This window comes from Ranitomeya imitator, chromosome 2 (genome assembly GCF_032444005.1).
Source record: "Ranitomeya imitator isolate aRanImi1 chromosome 2, aRanImi1.pri, whole genome shotgun sequence".
NCBI classification, from domain to species: domain Eukaryota; kingdom Metazoa; phylum Chordata; class Amphibia; order Anura; family Dendrobatidae; genus Ranitomeya; species Ranitomeya imitator.
In genome coordinates, this window is record NC_091283.1 from 651,816,557 (window position 1) to 651,839,949 (window position 23,393).

Here is a 23,393-nt window from a genome sequence, read left to right on the forward strand (position 1 = left end):
CTCCTGACCCCTGGTGGATAGACTCTGCTACTGCAGCTGATTATAGTGAATATGGAGCTCTAATGACCCCTGGTGGATAGACTCTGCTACTGCAGCTGATTATAGTGATTATACAGCTCTGATGACCTCTGGTGGATAGACTCTGCTACTGCAGCTGATTATAGTGATTATACAGCTCTGATGACCTCTGGTGGATAGACTCTGCTACTGCAGCTGATTATAGTGATTATAGAGCTCTGATGACCTCTGGTGGATAGACTCTGCTACTGCAGCTGATTAAAGTGATTATAGAGCTCTGATGACCTCTGGTGGATAGACTCTGCTACTGCAGCTGATTACAGTGAATATAGAGCTCTGATGACCTCTGGTGGATAGACTCTGCTACTGCAGCTGATTATAGTGAATATAGAGCTCTGCTGACCCCTGGTGGATAGACTCTGCTACTGCAGCTGATTATAGTGATTATACAGCTCTGATGACCTCTGGTGGATAGACTCTGCTACTGCAGCTGATTATAGTGATTATAGAGCTCTGATGACCTCTGGTGGATAGACTCTGCTACTGCAGCTGATTATAGTGAATATGGAGCTCTGCTGACCCCTGGTGGATAGACTCTGCTACTGCAGCTGATAATAGTGAATATGGAGCTCTCCTGACCCCTGGTGGATAGACTCTGCTACTGCAGCTGATTATTAGTGAATATGGAGCTCTTATGACCCCTGGTGGATAGACTCTGCTACTGCAGCTGATTATAGTGATTATACAGCTCTGATGACCTCTGGTGGATAGACTCTGCTACTGCAGCTGATTATAGTGATTATAGAGCTCTGATGACCTCTGGTGGATAGACTCTGCTACTGCAGCTGATTATAGTGATTATAGTGCTCTGATGACCTCTGGTGGATAGACTCTGCTACTGCAGCTGATTACAGTGAATATAGAGCTCTCCTGACCCCTGGTGGATAGACTCTGCTACTGCAGCTGATTATAGTGAATATGGAGCTCTGCTGACCCCTGGTGGATAGACTCTGCTACTGCAGCTGATTATAGTGATTATACAGCTCTGATGACCTCTGGTGGATAGACTCTGCTACTGCAGCTGATTATAGTGATTATAGAGCTCTGATGACCTCTGGTGGATAGACTCTGCTACTGCAGCTGATTATAGTGAATATAGAGCTCTGCTGACCCCTCGTGGATAGACTCTGCTACTGCAGCTGATTATAGTGATTATAGAGCTCTGATGACCTCTGGTGGATAGACTCTGCTACTGCAGCTGATTATAGTGAATATGGAGCTCTGCTGACCCCTGGTGGATAGAGTCTGCTACTGCAGCTGATTATAGTGAATATGGAGCTCTGCTGACCCCTGGTGGATAGACTCTGCTATTGCAGCTGATTATAGTGAATATGGAGATCTAATGACCAATGGTGAATAGACTCTGCTACTGCAGCTGATTACAGTGAATATGGAGCTGCGATGACCTCTGGTGGATAGACTCTGCTACTGCAGCTGATTATAGTGAATATGGAGCTCTAATAACCTCTGGTGAATAGACTCTGCTACTGCAGCTGATTATAGTGAATATGGAGCTCTGATGACCTCTGGTGGATAGACTCTGCTACTGCAGCTGATTATAGTGAATATAGAGCTCTGCTGACCTCTGGTGGATAGACTCTGCTACTGCAGCTGATTACAGTGAATATAGAGCTGCGATGACCTCTGGTGGATAGACTCTGCTTCTGCAGCTGATTATAGTGAATATGGAGCTCTGCTGACCTCTGGTGGATAGACTCTGCTACTGCAGCTGATTACAGTGAATATGGTGCTTTAATGACCTCTGGTGGAAAGACTTTGCTACTGCAGCTGATTATAGTGATTATACAGCTCTGATGACCTCTGGTGGATAGACTCTGCTACTGCAGCTGATTATAGTGATTATACAGCTCTGATGACCTCTGGTGGATAGACTCTGCTACTGCAGCTGATTATAGTGATTATAGAGCTCTGATGACCTCTGGTAGACAGACTCTGCTACTGCAGCTGATTATAGTGAATATAGAGCTCTGCTGACCCCTTGCGGATAGACTCTGCTACTGCAGCTGATTATAGTGATTATACAGCTCTGATGACCTCTGGTGGATAGACTCTGCTACTGCAGCTGATTATAGTGATTATAGAGCTCTGATGACCTCTGGTGGATAGACTCTGCTACTGCAGCTGATTATAGTGAATATGGAGCTCTGCTGACCCCTGGTGGACAGACTCTGCTACTGCAGCTGATTATAGTGAATATGGAGCTCTCCTGCCCCCTGGTGGATAGACTCTGCTACTGCAGCTGATTATAGTGAATATGGAGCTCTTATGACCCCTGGTGGATAGACTCTGCTACTGCAGCTGATTATAGTGATTATACAGCTCTGATTACCTCTGGTGGATAGACTCTGCTACTGCAGCTGATTATAGTGAATATGGAGCTCTTATGACCCCTGGTGGATAGACTCTGCTACTGCAGCTGATTACAGTGATTATACAGCTCTGATGACCTCTGGTGGATAGACTCTGCTACTGCAGCTGGTTATAGTGATTATAGAGCTCTGATGACCTCTGGTGGATAGACTCTGCTACTGCAGCTGATTATAGTGATTAAAGAGCTCTGATGACCTCTGGTGGATAGACTCTGCTACTGCAGCTGATTATAGTGAATATGGAGCTCTGCTGACCCCTGGTGGATAGACTCTGCTACTGCAGCTGATTATAGTGAATATGGAGCTCTTATGACCCCTGGTGGATAGACTCTGCTACTGCAGCTGAATATAGTGATTATACAGCTCTGATGACCTCTGGTGGATAGACTCTGCTACTGCAGCTGATTATAGTGATTATAGAGCTCTGATGACCTCTGGTGGATAGACTCTGCTACTGCAGCTGATTATAGTGATTATAGAGCTCTGATGACCTCTGGTGGATAGACTCTGCTACTGCAGCTGATTACAGTGAATATAGAGCTCTGATGACCTCTGGTGGATAGACTCTGCTACTGCAGCTGATTATAGTGAATATAGAGCTCTGCTGACCCCTGGTGGACAGACTCTGCTACTGCAGCTGATTATAGTGATTATACAGCTCTGATGACCTCTGGTGGATAGACTCTGCTACTGCAGCTGATTATAGTGAATATAGAGCTCTGATGACCTCTGGTGGATAGACTTTGCTACTGCAGCTGAATATAGTGAATATAGAGCTCTGATGACCTCTGGTGGATAGACTCTGCTACTGCAGCTGATTACAGTGAATATAGAGCTCTCCTGACCCCTGGTGGATAGACTCTGCTACTGCAGCTGATTATAGTGAATATGGAGCTCTTATGACCCCTGGTGGATAGACTCTGCTACTGCAGCTGATTATAGTGATTATACAGCTCTGATGACCTCTGGTGGATAGACTCTGCTACTGCAGCTGATTATAGTGATTATAGAGCTCTGATGACCTCTGGTGGATAGACTCTGCTACTGCAGCTGATTATAGTGAATATGGAGATCTAATGACCAATGGTGAATAGACTCTGCTACTGCAGCTGATTACAGTGAATATAGAGCTGCGATGACCTCTGGTGGATAGACTCTGCTACTGCAGCTGATTATAGTGAATATGGAGCTCTAATGACCTCTGGTGAATAGACTCTGCTACTGCAGCTGATTATAGTGAATATGGAGCTCTGATGACCTCTGGTGGATAGACTCTGCTACTGCAGCTGATTATAGTGATTATACAGCTCTGATGACCTCTGGTGGATAGACTCTGCTACTGCAGCTGATTATAGTGATTATAGAGCTCTGATGACCTCTGGTGGATAGACTCTGCTACTGCAGCTGATTATAGTGAATATGGAGCTCTGCTGACCCCTGGTGGATAGACTCTGCTACTGCAGCTGATTATAGTGAATATGGAGCTCTCCTGACCCCTGGTGGATAGACTCTGCTACTGCAGCTGATTATAGTGAATATGGAGCTCTTATGACCCCTGGTGGATAGACTCTGCTACTGCAGCTGATTATAGTGATTATACAGCTCTGATGACCTCTGGTGGATAGACTCTGCTACTGCAGCTGATTATAGTGAATATGGAGCTCTTATGACCCCTGGTGGATAGACTCTGCTACTGCAGCTGATTATAGTGATTATACAGCTCTGATGACCTCTGGTGGATAGACTCTGCTACTGCAGCTGATTATAGTGATTATAGAGCTCTGATGACCTCTGGTAGACAGACTCTGCTACTGCAGCTGATTATAGTGAATATAGAGCTCTGCTGACCCCTTGCGGATAGACTCTGCTACTGCAGCTGATTATAGTGATTATACAGCTCTGATGACCTCTGGTGGATAGACTCTGCTACTGCAGCTGATTATAGTGATTATAGAGCTCTGATGACCTCTGGTGGATAGACTCTGCTACTGCAGCTGATTATAGTGAATATGGAGCTCTGCTGACCCCTGGTGGACAGACTCTGCTACTGCAGCTGATTATAGTGAATATGGAGCTCTCCTGCCCCCTGGTGGATAGACTCTGCTACTGCAGCTGATTATAGTGAATATGGAGCTCTTATGACCCCTGGTGGATAGACTCTGCTACTGCAGCTGATTATAGTGATTATACAGCTCTGATTACCTCTGGTGGATAGACTCTGCTACTGCAGCTGATTATAGTGAATATGGAGCTCTTATGACCCCTGGTGGATAGACTCTGCTACTGCAGCTGAATATAGTGATTATACAGCTCTGATGACCTCTGGTGGATAGACTCTGCTACTGCAGCTGATTATAGTGATTATAGAGCTCTGATGACCTCTGGTGGATAGACTCTGCTACTGCAGCTGATTATAGTGATTATAGAGCTCTGATGACCTCTGGTGGATAGACTCTGCTACTGCAGCTGATTACAGTGAATATAGAGCTCTGATGACCTCTGGTGGATAGACTCTGCTACTGCAGCTGATTATAGTGAATATAGAGCTCTGCTGACCCCTGGTGGACAGACTCTGCTACTGCAGCTGATTATAGTGATTATACAGCTCTGATGACCTCTGGTGGATAGACTCTGCTACTGCAGCTGATTATAGTGAATATAGAGCTCTGATGACCTCTGGTGGATAGACTTTGCTACTGCAGCTGAATATAGTGAATATAGAGCTCTGATGACCTCTGGTGGATAGACTCTGCTACTGCAGCTGATTACAGTGAATATAGAGCTCTCCTGACCCCTGGTGGATAGACTCTGCTACTGCAGCTGATTATAGTGAATATGGAGCTCTTATGACCCCTGGTGGATAGACTCTGCTACTGCAGCTGATTATAGTGATTATACAGCTCTGATGACCTCTGGTGGATAGACTCTGCTACTGCAGCTGATTATAGTGAATATGGAGCTCTTATGACCCCTGGTGGATAGACTCTGATACTGCAGCTGATTATAGTGATTATACAGCTCTGATGACCTCTGGTGGATAGACTCTGCTACTGCAGCTGATTATAGTGATTATAGAGCTCTGATGACCTCTGGTGGATAGACTCTGCTACTGCAGCTGATTATAGTGATTATAGAGCTCTGATGACCTCTGGTGGATAGACTCTGCTACTGCAGCTGATTATAGTGAATATGGAGCTCTTATGACCCCTGGTGGATAGACTCTGCTACTGCAGCTGAATATAGTGATTATACAGCTCTGATGACCTCTGGTGGATAGACTCTGCTACTGCAGCTGATTATAGTGATTATAGAGCTCTGATGACCTCTGGTGGATAGACTCTGCTACTGCAGCTGATTATAGTGATTATAGAGCTCTGATGACCTCTGGTGGATAGACTCTGCTACTGCAGCTGATTACAGTGAATATAGAGCTCTGATGACCTCTGGTGGATAGACTCTGCTACTGCAGCTGATTATAGTGAATATAGAGCTCTGCTGACCCCTGGTGGACAGACTCTGCTACTGCAGCTGATTATAGTGATTATACAGCTCTGATGACCTCTGGTGGATAGACTCTGCTACTGCAGCTGATTATAGTGAATATAGAGCTCTGATGACCTCTGGTGGATAGACTTTGCTACTGCAGCTGAATATAGTGAATATAGAGCTCTGATGACCTCTGGTGGATAGACTCTGCTACTGCAGCTGATTACAGTGAATATAGAGCTCTCCTGACCCCTGGTGGATAGACTCTGCTACTGCAGCTGATTATAGTGAATATGGAGCTCTTATGACCCCTGGTGGATAGACTCTGCTACTGCAGCTGATTATAGTGATTATACAGCTCTGATGACCTCTGGTGGATAGACTCTGCTACTGCAGCTGATTATAGTGAATATGGAGCTCTTATGACCCCTGGTGGATAGACTCTGATACTGCAGCTGATTATAGTGATTATACAGCTCTGATGACCTCTGGTGGATAGACTCTGCTACTGCAGCTGATTATAGTGATTATAGAGCTCTGATGACCTCTGGTGGATAGACTCTGCTACTGCAGCTGATTATAGTGATTATAGAGCTCTGATGACCTCTGGTGGATAGACTCTGCTACTGCAGCTGATTATAGTGAATATGGAGCTCTGCTGACCCCTGGTGGATAGACTCTGCTACTGCAGCTGATTATAGTGAATATGGAGCTCTCCTGACCACTGGTGGATAGACTCTGCTACTGCAGCTGATTATAGTGAATATGGAGCTCTTATGACCCCTGGTGGATAGACTCTGCTACTGCAGCTGAATATAGTGATTATACAGCTCTGATGACCTCTGGTGGATAGACTCTGCTACTGCAGCTGATTATAGTGATTATAGAGCTCTGATGACCTCTGGTGGATAGACTCTGCTACTGCAGCTGATTATAGTGATTATAGAGCTCTGATGACCTCTGGTGGATAGACTCTGCTACTGCAGCTGATTACAGTGAATATAGAGCTCTGATGACCTCTGGTGGATAGACTCTGCTACTGCAGCTGATTATAGTGATTATAGAGCTCTGATGACCTCTGGTGGATAGACTCTGCTACTGCAGCTGATTATAGTGAATATGGAGCTCTGCTGACCCCTGGTGGATAGACTCTGCTACTGCAGCTGATTATAGTGAATATGGAGCTCTCCTGACCCCTGGTGGATAGACTCTGCTACTGCAGCTGATTATAGTGAATATGGAGCTCTGCTGACCCCTGGTGGATAGACTCTGCTACTGCAGCTGATTATAGTGAATATGGAGCTCTCCTGACCCCTGGTGGATAGACTCTGCTACTGCAGCTGATTATAGTGAATATGGAGCTCTTATGACCCCTGGTGGATAGACTCTGCTACTGCAGCTGATTATAGTGATTATACAGCTCTGATGACCTCTGGTGGATAGACTCTGCTACTGCAGCTGATTATCGTGATTATAGAGCTCTGATGACCTCTGGTGGATAGACTCTGCTACTGCAGCTGATTATAGTGAATATGGAGCTCTGCTGACCCCTGGTGGACAGACTCTGCTACTGCAGCTGATTATAGTGAATATGGAGCTCTCCTGCCCCCTGGTGGATAGACTCTGCTACTGCAGCTGATTATAGTGAATATGGAGCTCTTATGACCCCTGGTGGATAGACTCTGCTACTGCAGCTGATTATAGTGATTATACAGCTCTGATTACCTCTGGTGGATAGACTCTGCTACTGCAGCTGATTATAGTGAATATGGAGCTCTTATGACCCCTGGTGGATAGACTCTGCTACTGCAGCTGATTATAGTGATTATACAGCTCTGATGACCTCTGGTGGATAGACTCTGCTACTGCAGCTGATTATAGTGATTATAGAGCTCTGATGACCTCTGGTGGACAGACTCTGCTACTGCAGCTGATTATAGTGATTAAAGAGCTCTGATGACCTCTGGTGGATAGTCTCTGCTACTGCAGCTGATTATAGTGAATATGGAGCTCTGCTGACCCCTGGTGGATAGACTCTGCTACTGCAGCTGATTATAGTGAATATGGAGCTCTCCTGACCCCTGGTGGATAGACTCTGCTACTGCAGCTGATTATAGTGAATATGGAGCTCTTATGACCCCTGGTGGATAGACTCTGCTACTGCAGCTGATTATAGTGATTATAGAGCTCTGATGACCTCTGGTGGATAGACTCTGCTACTGCAGCTGATTACAGTGAATATAGAGCTCTCTTGACCCCTGGTGGATAGACTCTGCTACTGCAGCTGATTATAGTGAATATGGAGCTCTTATGACCCCTGGTGGATAGACTCTGCTACTGCAGCTGATTATAGTGATTATACAGCTCTGATGACCTCTGGTGGATAGACTCTGCTACTGCAGCTGATTATAATGATTATAGAGCTCTGATGACCTCTGGTGGTTAGACTCTGCTACTGCAGCTGATTATAGTGAATATAGAGCTCTGCTGACCCCTGGTGGATAGACTCTGCTACTGCAGCTGATTATAGTGAATATGGAGCTCTTATGACCCCTGGTGGATAGACTCTGCTACTGCAGCTGATTATAGTGAATATTGAGCTCTAATGACCTCTGGTGAATAGACTCTGCTACTGCAGCTGATTATAGTGAATATGGAGCTCTGATGACCTCTGGTGGATAGACTCTGCTACTGCAGCTGATTATAGTGAATATAGAGCTCTGCTGACCTCTGGTGGATAGACTCTGCTACTGCAGCTGATTACAGTGAATATAGAGCTGCGATGACCTCTGGTGGATAGACTCTGCTTCTGCAGCTGATTATAGTGAATATGGAGCTCTGCTGACCTCTGGTGGATAGACTCTGCTACTGCAGCTGATTACAGTGAATATGGTGCTTTAATGACCTCTGGTGGAAAGACTTTGCTACTGCAGCTGATTATAGTGATTATACAGCTCTGATGACCTCTGGTGGATAGACTCTGCTACTGCAGCTGATTATAGTGATTATACAGCTCTGATGACCTCTGGTGGATAGACTCTGCTACTGCAGCTGATTATAGTGAATATAGAGCTCTGCTGACCCCTGGTGGATAGACTCTGCTACTGCAGCTGATTATAGTGATTATACAGCTCTGATGACCTCTGGTGGATAGACTCTGCTACTGCAGCTGATTATAGTGATTATAGAGCTCTGATGACCTCTGGTGGATAGACTCTGCTACTGCAGCTGATTATAGTGAATATGGAGCTCTGCTGACCCCTGGTGGATAGACTCTGCTACTGCAGCTGATTATAGTGAATATGGAGCTCTGCTGACCCCTGATGGATAGACTCTGCTACTGCAGCTGATTATAGTGAATATGGAGCTCTCCTGACCCCCGGTGGATAGACTCTGCTACTGCAGCTGATTATAGTGAATATGGAGCTCTTATGACCCCTGGTGGATAGACTCTGCTACTGCAGCTGATTATAGTGATTATACAGCTCTGATGACCTCTGGTGGATAGACTCTGCTACTGCAGCTGATTATAGTGATTATAGAGCTCTGATGACCTCTGGTGGATAGACTCTGCTACTGCAGCTGATTATAGTGATTATACAGCTCTGATGACCTCTGGTGGATAGACTCTGCTACTGCAGCTGATTATAGTGATTATAGAGCTCTGATGACCTCTGGTGGATAGACTCTGCTACTGCAGCTGATTATAGTGAATATGGAGATCTAATGACCAATGGTGAATAGACTCTGCTACTGCAGCTGATTACAGTGAATATAGAGCTGCGATGACCTCTGGTGGATAGACTCTGCTACTGCAGCTGATTATAGTGAATATGGAGCTCTAATGACCTCTGGTGAATAGACTCTGCTACTGCAGCTGATTATAGTGAATATGGAGCTCTGATGACCTCTGGTGGATAGACTCTGCTACTGCAGCTGATTATAGTGATTATACAGCTCTGATGACCTCTGGTGGATAGACTCTGCTACTGCAGCTGATTATAGTGATTATAGAGCTCTGATGACCTCTGGTGGATAGACTCTGCTACTGCAGCTGATTATAGTGAATATGGAGCTCTGCTGACCCCTGGTGGATAGACTCTGCTACTGCAGCTGATTATAGTGAATATGGAGCTCTCCTGACCCCTGGTGGATAGACTCTGCTACTGCAGCTGATTATAGTGAATATGGAGCTCTTATTACCCCTGGTGGATAGACTCTGCTACTGCAGCTGATTATAGTGATTATACAGCTCTGATGACCTCTGGTGGATAGACTCTGCTACTGCAGCTGATTATAGTGAATATGGAGCTCTTATGACCCCTGGTGGATAGACTCTGCTACTGCAGCTGATTATAGTGATTATACAGCTCTGATGACCTCTGGTGGATAGACTCTGCTACTGCAGCTGATTATAGTGATTATAGAGCTCTGATGACCTCTGGTAGACAGACTCTGCTACTGCAGCTGATTATAGTGAATATAGAGCTCTGCTGACCCCTTGCGGATAGACTCTGCTACTGCAGCTGATTATAGTGATTATACAGCTCTGATGACCTCTGGTGGATAGACTCTGCTACTGCAGCTGATTATAGTGATTATAGAGCTCTGATGACCTCTGGTGGATAGACTCTGCTACTGCAGCTGATTATAGTGAATATGGAGCTCTGCTGACCCCTGGTGGACAGACTCTGCTACTGCAGCTGATTATAGTGAATATGGAGCTCTCCTGCCCCCTGGTGGATAGACTCTGCTACTGCAGCTGATTATAGTGAATATGGAGCTCTTATGACCCCTGGTGGATAGACTCTGCTACTGCAGCTGATTATAGTGATTATACAGCTCTGATTACCTCTGGTGGATAGACTCTGCTACTGCAGCTGATTATAGTGAATATGGAGCTCTTATGACCCCTGGTGGATAGACTCTGCTACTGCAGCTGATTACAGTGATTATACAGCTCTGATGACCTCTGGTGGATAGACTCTGCTACTGCAGCTGGTTATAGTGATTATAGAGCTCTGATGACCTCTGGTGGATAGACTCTGCTACTGCAGCTGATTATAGTGATTAAAGAGCTCTGATGACCTCTGGTGGATAGACTCTGCTACTGCAGCTGATTATAGTGAATATGGAGCTCTGCTGACCCCTGGTGGATAGACTCTGCTACTGCAGCTGATTATAGTGAATATGGAGCTCTTATGACCCCTGGTGGATAGACTCTGCTACTGCAGCTGAATATAGTGATTATACAGCTCTGATGACCTCTGGTGGATAGACTCTGCTACTGCAGCTGATTATAGTGATTATAGAGCTCTGATGACCTCTGGTGGATAGACTCTGCTACTGCAGCTGATTATAGTGATTATAGAGCTCTGATGACCTCTGGTGGATAGACTCTGCTACTGCAGCTGATTACAGTGAATATAGAGCTCTGATGACCTCTGGTGGATAGACTCTGCTACTGCAGCTGATTATAGTGAATATAGAGCTCTGCTGACCCCTGGTGGACAGACTCTGCTACTGCAGCTGATTATAGTGATTATACAGCTCTGATGACCTCTGGTGGATAGACTCTGCTACTGCAGCTGATTATAGTGAATATAGAGCTCTGATGACCTCTGGTGGATAGACTTTGCTACTGCAGCTGAATATAGTGAATATAGAGCTCTGATGACCTCTGGTGGATAGACTCTGCTACTGCAGCTGATTACAGTGAATATAGAGCTCTCCTGACCCCTGGTGGATAGACTCTGCTACTGCAGCTGATTATAGTGAATATGGAGCTCTTATGACCCCTGGTGGATAGACTCTGCTACTGCAGCTGATTATAGTGATTATACAGCTCTGATGACCTCTGGTGGATAGACTCTGCTACTGCAGCTGATTATAGTGAATATGGAGCTCTTATGACCCCTGGTGGATAGACTCTGATACTGCAGCTGATTATAGTGATTATACAGCTCTGATGACCTCTGGTGGATAGACTCTGCTACTGCAGCTGATTATAGTGATTATAGAGCTCTGATGACCTCTGGTGGATAGACTCTGCTACTGCAGCTGATTATAGTGATTATAGAGCTCTGATGACCTCTGGTGGATAGACTCTGCTACTGCAGCTGATTATAGTGAATATGGAGCTCTGCTGACCCCTGGTGGATAGACTCTGCTACTGCAGCTGATTATAGTGAATATGGAGCTCTCCTGACCACTGGTGGATAGACTCTGCTACTGCAGCTGATTATAGTGAATATGGAGCTCTTATGACCCCTGGTGGATAGACTCTGCTACTGCAGCTGATTATAGTGATTATACAGCTCTGATGACCTCTGGTGGATAGACTCTGCTACTGCAGCTGATTATAGTGATTATAGAGCTCTGATGACCTCTGGTGGATAGACTCTGCTACTGCAGCTGATTATAGTGATTATAGAGCTCTGATGACCTCTGGTGGATAGACTCTGCTACTGCAGCTGATTACAGTGAATATAGAGCTCTGATGACCTCTGGTGGATAGACTCTGCTACTGCAGCTGATTATAGTGAATATGGAGCTCTGCTGACCCCTGGTGGATAGACTCTGCTACTGCAGCTGATTATAGTGAATATGGAGCTCTCCTGACCCCTGGTGGATAGACTCTGCTACTGCAGCTGATTATAGTGAATATGGAGCTCTCCTGACCACTGGTGGATAGACTCTGCTACTGCAGCTGATTATAGTGAATATGGAGCTCTTATGACCCCTGGTGGATAGACTCTGCTACTGCAGCTGATTATAGTGATTATACAGCTCTGATGACCTCTGGTGGATAGACTCTGCTACTGCAGCTGATTATAGTGATTATAGAGCTCTGATGACCTCTGGTGGATAGACTCTGCTACTGCAGCTGATTATAGTGATTATAGAGCTCTGATGACCTCTGGTGGATAGACTCTGCTACTGCAGCTGATTACAGTGAATATAGAGCTCTGATGACCTCTGGTGGATAGACTCTGCTACTGCAGCTGATTATAGTGAATATGGAGCTCTGCTGACCCCTGGTGGATAGACTCTGCTACTGCAGCTGATTATAGTGAATATGGAGCTCTCCTGACCCCTGGTGGATAGACTCTGCTACTGCAGCTGATTATAGTGAATATGGAGCTCTGCTGACCCCTGGTGGATAGACTCTGCTACTGCAGCTGATTATAGTGAATATGGAGCTCTCCTGACCCCTGGTGGATAGACTCTGCTACTGCAGCTGATTATAGTGAATATGGAGCTCTTATGACCCCTGGTGGATAGACTCTGCTACTGCAGCTGATTATAGTGATTATACAGCTCTGATGACCTCTGGTGGATAGACTCTGCTACTGCAGCTGATTATAGTGATTATAGAGCTCTGATGACCTCTGGTGGATAGACTCTGCTACTGCAGCTGATTATAGTGAATATGGAGCTCTGCTGACCCCTGGTGGACAGACTCTGCTACTGCAGCTGATTATAGTGAATATGGAGCTCTCCTGCCCCCTGGTGGATAGACTCTGCTACTGCAGCTGATTATAGTGATTATACAGCTCTGATGACCTCTGGTGGATAGACTCTGCTACTGCAGCTGATTATAGTGATTATAGAGCTCTGATGACCTCTGGTGGATAGACTCTGCTACTGCAGCTGATTATAGTGATTAAAGAGCTCTGATGACCTCTGGTGGATAGTCTCTGCTACTGCAGCTGATTATAGTGAATATGGAGCTCTGCTGACCCCTGGTGGATAGACTCTGCTACTGCAGCTGATTATAGTGAATATGGAGCTCTTATGACCCCTGGTGGATAGACTCTGCTACTGCAGCTGATTATAGTGATTATAGAGCTCTGATGACCTCTGGTGGATAGACTCTGCTACTGCAGCTGATTACAGTGAATATAGAGCTCTCTTGACCCCTGGTGGATAGACTCTGCTACTGCAGCTGATTATAGTGAATATGGAGCTCTTATGACCCCTGGTGGATAGACTCTGCTACTGCAGCTGATTATAGTGATTATACAGCTCTGATGACCTCTGGTGGATAGACTCTGCTACTGCAGCTGATTATAGTGATTATAGAGCTCTGATGACCTCTGGTGGATAGACTCTGCTACTGCAGCTGATTATAGTGAATATGGAGCTCTGCTGACCCCTGGTGGATAGACTCTGCTACTGCAGCTGATTATAGTGAATATGGAGCTCTGCTGACCCCTGATGGATAGACTCTGCTACTGCAGCTGATTATAGTGAATATGGAGCTCTCCTGACCCCCGGTGGATAGACTCTGCTACTGCAGCTGATTATAGTGAATATGGAGCTCTTATGACCCCTGGTGGATAGACTCTGCTACTGCAGCTGATTATAGTGATTATACAGCTCTGATGACCTCTGGTGGATAGACTCTGCTACTGCAGCTGATTATAGTGATTATAGAGCTCTGATGACCTCTGGTGGATAGACTCTGCTACTGCAGCTGATTATAGTGATTATACAGCTCTGATGACCTCTGGTGGATAGACTCTGCTACTGCAGCTGATTATAGTGATTATAGAGCTCTGATGACCTCTGGTGGATAGACTCTGCTACTGCAGCTGATTATAGTGAATATGGAGATCTAATGACCAATGGTGAATAGACTCTGCTACTGCAGCTGATTACAGTGAATATAGAGCTGCGATGACCTCTGGTGGATAGACTCTGCTACTGCAGCTGATTATAGTGAATATGGAGCTCTAATGACCTCTGGTGAATAGACTCTGCTACTGCAGCTGATTATAGTGAATATGGAGCTCTGATGACCTCTGGTGGATAGACTCTGCTACTGCAGCTGATTATAGTGATTATACAGCTCTGATGACCTCTGGTGGATAGACTCTGCTACTGCAGCTGATTATAGTGATTATAGAGCTCTGATGACCTCTGGTGGATAGACTCTGCTACTGCAGCTGATTATAGTGAATATGGAGCTCTGCTGACCCCTGGTGGATAGACTCTGCTACTGCAGCTGATTATAGTGAATATGGAGCTCTCCTGACCCCTGATGGATAGACTCTGCTACTGCAGCTGATTATAGTGAATATGGAGCTCTTATTACCCCTGGTGGATAGACTCTGCTACTGCAGCTGATTATAGTGATTATACAGCTCTGATGACCTCTGGTGGATAGACTCTGCTACTGCAGCTGATTATAGTGAATATGGAGCTCTTATGACCCCTGGTGGATAGACTCTGCTACTGCAGCTGATTATAGTGATTATACAGCTCTGATGACCTCTGGTGGATAGACTCTGCTACTGCAGCTGATTATAGTGATTATAGAGCTCTGATGACCTCTGGTAGACAGACTCTGCTACTGCAGCTGATTATAGTGAATATAGAGCTCTGCTGACCCCTTGCGGATAGACTCTGCTACTGCAGCTGATTATAGTGATTATACAGCTCTGATGACCTCTGGTGGATAGACTCTGCTACTGCAGCTGATTATAGTGATTATAGAGCTCTGATGACCTCTGGTGGATAGACTCTGCTACTGCAGCTGATTATAGTGAATATGGAGCTCTGCTGACCCCTGGTGGACAGACTCTGCTACTGCAGCTGATTATAGTGAATATGGAGCTCTCCTGCCCCCTGGTGGATAGACTCTGCTACTGCAGCTGATTATAGTGAATATGGAGCTCTTATGACCCCTGGTGGATAGACTCTGCTACTGCAGCTGATTATAGTGATTATACAGCTCTGATTACCTCTGGTGGATAGACTCTGCTACTGCAGCTGATTATAGTGAATATGGAGCTCTTATGACCCCTGGTGGATAGACTCTGCTACTGCAGCTGATTACAGTGATTATACAGCTCTGATGACCTCTGGTGGATAGACTCTGCTACTGCAGCTGGTTATAGTGATTATAGAGCTCTGATGACCTCTGGTGGATAGACTCTGCTACTGCAGCTGATTATAGTGATTAAAGAGCTCTGATGACCTCTGGTGGATAGACTCTGCTACTGCAGCTGATTATAGTGAATATGGAGCTCTGCTGACCCCTGGTAGATAGACTCTGCTACTGCAGCTGATTATAGTGAATATGGAGCTCTTATGACCCCTGGTGGATAGACTCTGCTACTGCAGCTGAATATAGTGATTATACAGCTCTGATGACCTCTGGTGGATAGACTCTGCTACTGCAGCTGATTATAGTGATTATAGAGCTCTGATGACCTCTGGTGGATAGACTCTGCTACTGCAGCTGATTATAGTGATTATAGAGCTCTGATGACCTCTGGTGGATAGACTCTGCTACTGCAGCTGATTACAGTGAATATAGAGCTCTGATGACCTCTGGTGGATAGACTCTGCTACTGCAGCTGATTATAGTGAATATAGAGCTCTGCTGACCCCTGGTGGACAGACTCTGCTACTGCAGCTGATTATAGTGATTATACAGCTCTGATGACCTCTGGTGGATAGACTCTGCTACTGCAGCTGATTATAGTGAATATAGAGCTCTGATGACCTCTGGTGGATAGACTTTGCTACTGCAGCTGAATATAGTGAATATAGAGCTCTGATGACCTCTGGTGGATAGACTCTGCTACTGCAGCTGATTACAGTGAATATAGAGCTCTCCTGACCCCTGGTGGATAGACTCTGCTACTGCAGCTGATTATAGTGAATATGGAGCTCTTATGACCCCTGGTGGATAGACTCTGCTACTGCAGCTGATTATAGTGATTATACAGCTCTGATGACCTCTGGTGGATAGACTCTGCTACTGCAGCTGATTATAGTGAATATGGAGCTCTTATGACCCCTGGTGGATAGACTCTGATACTGCAGCTGATTATAGTGATTATACAGCTCTGATGACCTCTGGTGGATAGACTCTGCTACTGCAGCTGATTATAGTGATTATAGAGCTCTGATGACCTCTGGTGGATAGACTCTGCTACTGCAGCTGATTATAGTGATTATAGAGCTCTGATGACCTCTGGTGGATAGACTCTGCTACTGCAGCTGATTATAGTGAATATGGAGCTCTGCTGACCCCTGGTGGATAGACTCTGCTACTGCAGCTGATTATAGTGAATATGGAGCTCTCCTGACCACTGGTGGATAGACTCTGCTACTGCAGCTGATTATAGTGAATATGGAGCTCTTATGACCCCTGGTGGATAGACTCTGCTACTGCAGCTGATTATAGTGATTATACAGCTCTGATGACCTCTGGTGGATAGACTCTGCTACTGCAGCTGATTATAGTGATTATAGAGCTCTGATGACCTCTGGTGGATAGACTCTGCTACTGCAGCTGATTATAGTGATTATAGAGCTCTGATGACCTCTGGTGGATAGACTCTGCTACTGCAGCTGATTACAGTGAATATAGAGCTCTGATGACCTCTGGTGGATAGACTCTGCTACTGCAGCTGATTATAGTGAATATGGAGCTCTGCTGACCCCTGGTGGATAGACTCTGCTACTGCAGCTGATTATAGTGAATATGGAGCTCTCCTGACCCCTGGTGGATAGACTCTGCTACTGCAGCTGATTATAGTGAATATGGAGCTCTCCTGACCACTGGTGGATAGACTCTGCTACTGCAGCTGATTATAGTGAATATGGAGCTCTTATGACCCCTGGTGGATAGACTCTGCTACTGCAGCTGATTATAGTGATTATACAGCTCTGATGACCTCTGGTGGATAGACTCTGCTACTGCAGCTGATTATAGTGATTATAGAGCTCTGATGACCTCTGGTGGATAGACTCTGCTACTGCAGCTGATTATAGTGATTATAGAGCTCTGATGACCTCTGGTGGATAGACTCTGCTACTGCAGCTGATTACAGTGAATATAGAGCTCTGATGACCTCTGGTGGATAGACTCTGCTACTGCAGCTGATTATAGTGAATATGGAGCTCTGCTGACCCCTGGTGGATAGACTCTGCTACTGCAGCTGATTATAGTGAATATGGAGCTCTCCTGACCCCTGGTGGATAGACTCTGCTACTGCAGCTGATTATAGTGAATATGGAGCTCTGCTGACCCCTGGTGGATAGACTCTGCTACTGCAGCTGATTATAGTGAATATGGAGCTCTCCTGACCCCTGGTGGATAGACTCTGCTACTGCAGCTGATTATAGTGAATATGGAGCTCTTATGACCCCTGGTGGATAGACTCTGCTACTGCAGCTGATTATAGTGATTATACAGCTCTGATGACCTCTGGTGGATAGACTCTGCTACTGCAGCTGATTATAGTGATTATAGAGCTCTGATGACCTCTGGTGGATAGACTCTGCTACTGCAGCTGATTATAGTGAATATGGACCTCTGCTGACCCCTGGTGGACAGACTCTGCTACTGCAGCTGATTATAGTGAATATGGAGCTCTCCTGCCCCCTGGTGGATAGACTCTGCTACTGCAGCTGATTATAGTGATTATACAGCTCTGATGACCTCTGGTGGATAGACTCTGCTACTGCAGCTGATTATAGTGATTATAGAGCTCTGATGACCTCTGGTGGATAGACTCTGCTACTGCAGCTGATTATAGTGATTAAAGAGCTCTGATGACCTCTGGTGGATAGTCTCTGCTACTGCAGCTGATTATAGTGAATATGGAGCTCTGCTGACCCCTGGTGGATAGACTCTGCTACTGCAGCTGATTATAGTGAATATGGAGCTCTTATGACCCCTGGTGGATAGACTCTGCTACTGCAGCTGATTATAGTGATTATAGAGCTCTGATGACCTCTGGTGGATAGACTCTGCTACTGCAGCTGATTACAGTGAATATAGAGCTCTCTTGACCCCTGGTGGATAGACTCTGCTACTGCAGCTGATTATAGTGAATATGGAGCTCTTATGACCCCTGGTGGATAGACTCTGCTACTGCAGCTGATTATAGTGATTATACAGCTCTGATGACCTCTGGTGGATAGACTCTGCTACTGCAGCTGATTATAATGATTATAGAGCTCTGATGACCTCTGGTGGATAGACTCTGCTACTGCAGCTGATTATAGTGAATATAGAGCTCTGCTGACCCCTGGTGGATAGACTCTGCTACTGCAGCTGATTATAGTGAATATGGAGCTCTTATGACCCCTGGTGGATAGACTCTGCTACTGCAGCTGATTATAGTGATTATACAGCTCTGATGACCTCTGGTGGATAGACTCTGCTACTGCAGCTGATTACAGTGAATATAGAGCTCTGATGACCTCTGGTGGATAGACTCTGCTACTGCAGCTGATTATAGTGAATATAGAGCTCTGCTGACCCCTGGTGGATAACCTCTGCTACTGCAGCTGATTATAGTGATTATACAGCTCTGATGACCTCTGGTGGATAGACTCTGCTACTGCAGCTGAATATAGTGATTATAGAGCTCTGATGACCTCTGGTGGATAGACTCTGCTACTGCAGCTGATTATAGTGAATATGGAGCTCTGCTGACCCCTGATGGATAGACTCTGCTACTGCAGCTGATTATAGTGAATATGGAGCTCTCCTGACCCCCGGTGGATAGACTCTGCTACTGCAGCTGATTATAGTGAATATGGAGCTCTTATGACCCCTGGTGGATAGACTCTGCTACTGCAGCTGATTATAGTGATTATACAGCTCTGATGACCTCTGGTGGATAGACTCTGCTACTGCAGCTGATTATAGTGATTATAGAGCTCTGATGACCTCTGGTGGATAGACTCTGCTACTGCAGCTGATTATAGTGAATATGGAGATATAATGACCAATGGTGAATAGACTCTGCTACTACAGCTGATTACAGTGAATATAGAGCTGCGATGACCTCTGGTGGATAGACTCTGCTACTGCAGCTGATTATAGTGAATATGGAGCTCTAATGACCTCTGGTGAATAGACTCTGCTACTGCAGCTGATTATAGTGAATATGGAGCTCTGATGACCTCTGGTGGATAGACTCTGCTACTGCAGGTGATTATAGTGAATATAGAGCTCTGCTGACCTCTGGTGGATAGACTCTGCTACTGCAGCTGATTACAGTGAATATAGAGCTGCGATGACCTCTGGTGGATAGACTCTGCTTCTGCAGCTGATTATAGTGAATATGGAGCTCTGCTGACCTCTGGTGGATAGACTCTGCTACTGCAGCTGATTACAGTGAATATGGTGCATTAATGACCTCTGGTGGAAAGACTTTGCTACTGCAGCTGATTATAGTGATTATACAGCTCTGATGACCTCTGGTGGATAGACTTTGCTACTGCAGCTGATTATAGTGATTATACAGCTCTGATGACCTCTGGTAGACAGACTCTGCTACTGCATCTGATTATAGTGAATATAGAGCTCTGCTGACCCCTGGTGGATAGACTCTGCTACTGCAGCTGATTATAGTGAATATGGAGCTCTTATGACCCCTGGTGGATAGACTCTGCTACTGCAGCTGATTATAGTGATTATACAGCTCTGATGACCTCTGGTGGATAGACTCTGCTACTGCAGCTGATTATAGTGATTATAGAGCTCTGATGACCTTTGGTGGATAGACTCTGCTACTGCAGCTGATTATAGTGATTATAGAGCTCTGATGACCTCTGGTGGATAGACTCTGCTACTGCAGCTGATTACAGTGAATATAGAGCTCTGATGACCTCTGGTGGATAGACTCTGCTACTGCAGCTGATTATAGTGAATATAGAGCTCTGCTGACCCCTGGTGGATAGACTCTGCTACTGCAGCTGATTATAGTGAATATGGAGCTCTCCTGAACCCTGGTGGATAGACTCTGCTACTGCAGCTGATTATAGTGAATATGGAGCTCTTATGACCCCTGGTGGATAGACTCTGCTACTGCAGCTGATTATAGTGATTATACAGCTCTGATGACCTCTGGTGGATAGACTCTGCTACTGCAGCTGATTATAGTGATTATAGAGCTCTGATGACCTCTGGTGGATAGACTCTGTGCAGCTGAATATAGTGAATATAGAGCTCTGATGACCTCTGGTGGATAGACTCTGCTACTGCAGCTGATTACAGTGAATATAGAGCTCTCCTGACCCCTGGTGGATAGACTCTGCTACTGCAGCTGATTATAGTGATTATAGAGCTCTGATGACCTCTGGTGGATAGACTCTGCTACTGCAGCTGATTACAGTGAATATAGAGCTCTCCTGACCCCTGGTGGATAGACTCTGCTACTGCAGCTGATTATAGTGAATATGGAGCTCTTATGACCCCTGGTGGATAGACTCTGCTACTGCAGCTGATTATAGTGATTATACAGCTCTGATGACCTCTGGTGGATAGACTCTGCTACTGCAGCTGATTATAGTGATTATAGAGCTCTGATGACCTCTGGTGGATAGACTCTGCTACTGCAGCTGATTATAGTGAATATAGAGCTCTGCTGACCCCTGGTGGAAAGACTCTGCTATTGCAGCTGATTATAGTGAATATGGAGATCTAATGACCAATGGTGAATAGACTCTGCTACTGCAGCTGATTACAGTGAATATAGAGCTGCGATGACCTCTGGTGGATAGACTCTGCTACTGCAGCTGATTATAGTGAATATGGAGCTCTAATGACCTCTGGTGAATAGACTCTGCTACTGCAGCTGATTATAGTGAATATGGAGCTCTGATGACCTCTGGTGGATAGACTCTGCTACTGCAGGTGATTATAGTGAATATAGAGCTCTGCTGACCTCTGGTGGATAGACTCTGCTACTGCAGCTGATTACAGTGAATATAGAGCTGCGATGACCTCTGGTGGATAGACTCTGCTTCTGCAGCTGATTATAGTGAATATGGAGCTCTGCTGACCTCTGGTGGATAGACTCTGCTACTGCAGCTGATTACAGTGAATATGGTGCATTAATGACCTCTGGTGGAAAGACTTTGCTACTGCAGCTGATTATAGTGATTATACAGCTCTGATGACCTCTGGTGGATAGACTCTGCTACTGCAGCTGATTATAGTGATTATACAGCTCTGATGACCTCTGGTAGACAGACTCTGCTACTGCAGCTGATTATAGTGAATATAGAGCTCTGCTGACCCCTTGTGGATAGACTCTGCTACTGCAGCTGATTATAGTGATTATACAGCTCTGATGACCTCTGGTGGATAGACTCTGCTACTGCAGCTGATTATAGTGAATATGGAGCTCTCCTGACCCCTGATGGATAGACTCTGCTACTGCAGCTGATTATAGTGAATATGGAGCTCTCCTGACCCCTGGTGGAGAGAATCTCTGCTACTGCAGCTGATTATAGTGAATATGGAGCTCTTATGACCCCTGGTGGATAGACTCTGCTACTGCAGCTGATTATAGTGATCATACAGCTCTGATGACCTCTGGTGGATAGACTCTGCTACTGCAGCTGATTATAGTGATTATACAGCTCTGATGACCTCTGGTGGACAAACTCTGCTACTGCAGCTGATTATAGTGATTATAGAGCTCTGATGACCTCTGGTGGACAGACTCTGCTACTGCAGCTGATTATAGTGATTATAGAGCTCTGATGACCTCTGGTGGATAGACTCTGCTACTGCAGCTGATTATAGTGAATATGGAGCTCTGCTGACCCCTGGTGGATAGACTCTGCTACTGCAGCTGATTATAGTGAATATGGAACTCTCCTGACCCCTGGTGGATAGACTCTGCTACTGCAGCTGATTATAGTGAATATGGAGCTCTTATGACCCCTGGTGGATAGACTCTGCTACTGCGTCTGATTATAGTGATTATACAGCTCTGATGACCTCTGGTGGATAGACTCTGCTACTGCAGCTGATTATAGTGATTATAGAGCTCTGATGACCTCTGGTGGATAGACTCTGCTACTGCAGCTGATTATAGTGATTATAGAGCTCTGATGACCTCTTATGGATAGACTCTGCTACTGCAGCTGATTACAGTGAATATAGAGCTCTGATGACCTCTGGTGGATAGACTCTGCTACTGCAGCTGATTATAGTGATTATACAGCTCTGATGACCTCTGGTCGATAGACTCTGCTACTGCAGCTGATTATAGTGATTATAGAGCTCTGATGACCTCTGGTGGATAGACTCTGCTACTGCAGCTGATTATAGTGAATATGGAGCTCTGCTGACCCCTGGTGGATAGACTCTGCTACTGCAGCTGATTATAGTGAATATGGAGCTCTCCTGACCCCTGGTGGATAGACTCTGCTACTGCAGCTGATTATAGTGAATATGGAGCTCTAATGACCCCTGGTGGATAGACTCTGCTACTGCAGCTGATTATAGTGATTATACAGCTCTGATGACCTCTGGTGGATAGACTCTGCTACTGCAGCTGATTATAGTGATTATACAGCTCTGATGACCTCTGGTGGATAGACTCTGCTACTGCAGCTGATTATAGTGATTATAGAGCTCTGATGACCTCTGGTGGATAGACTCTGCTA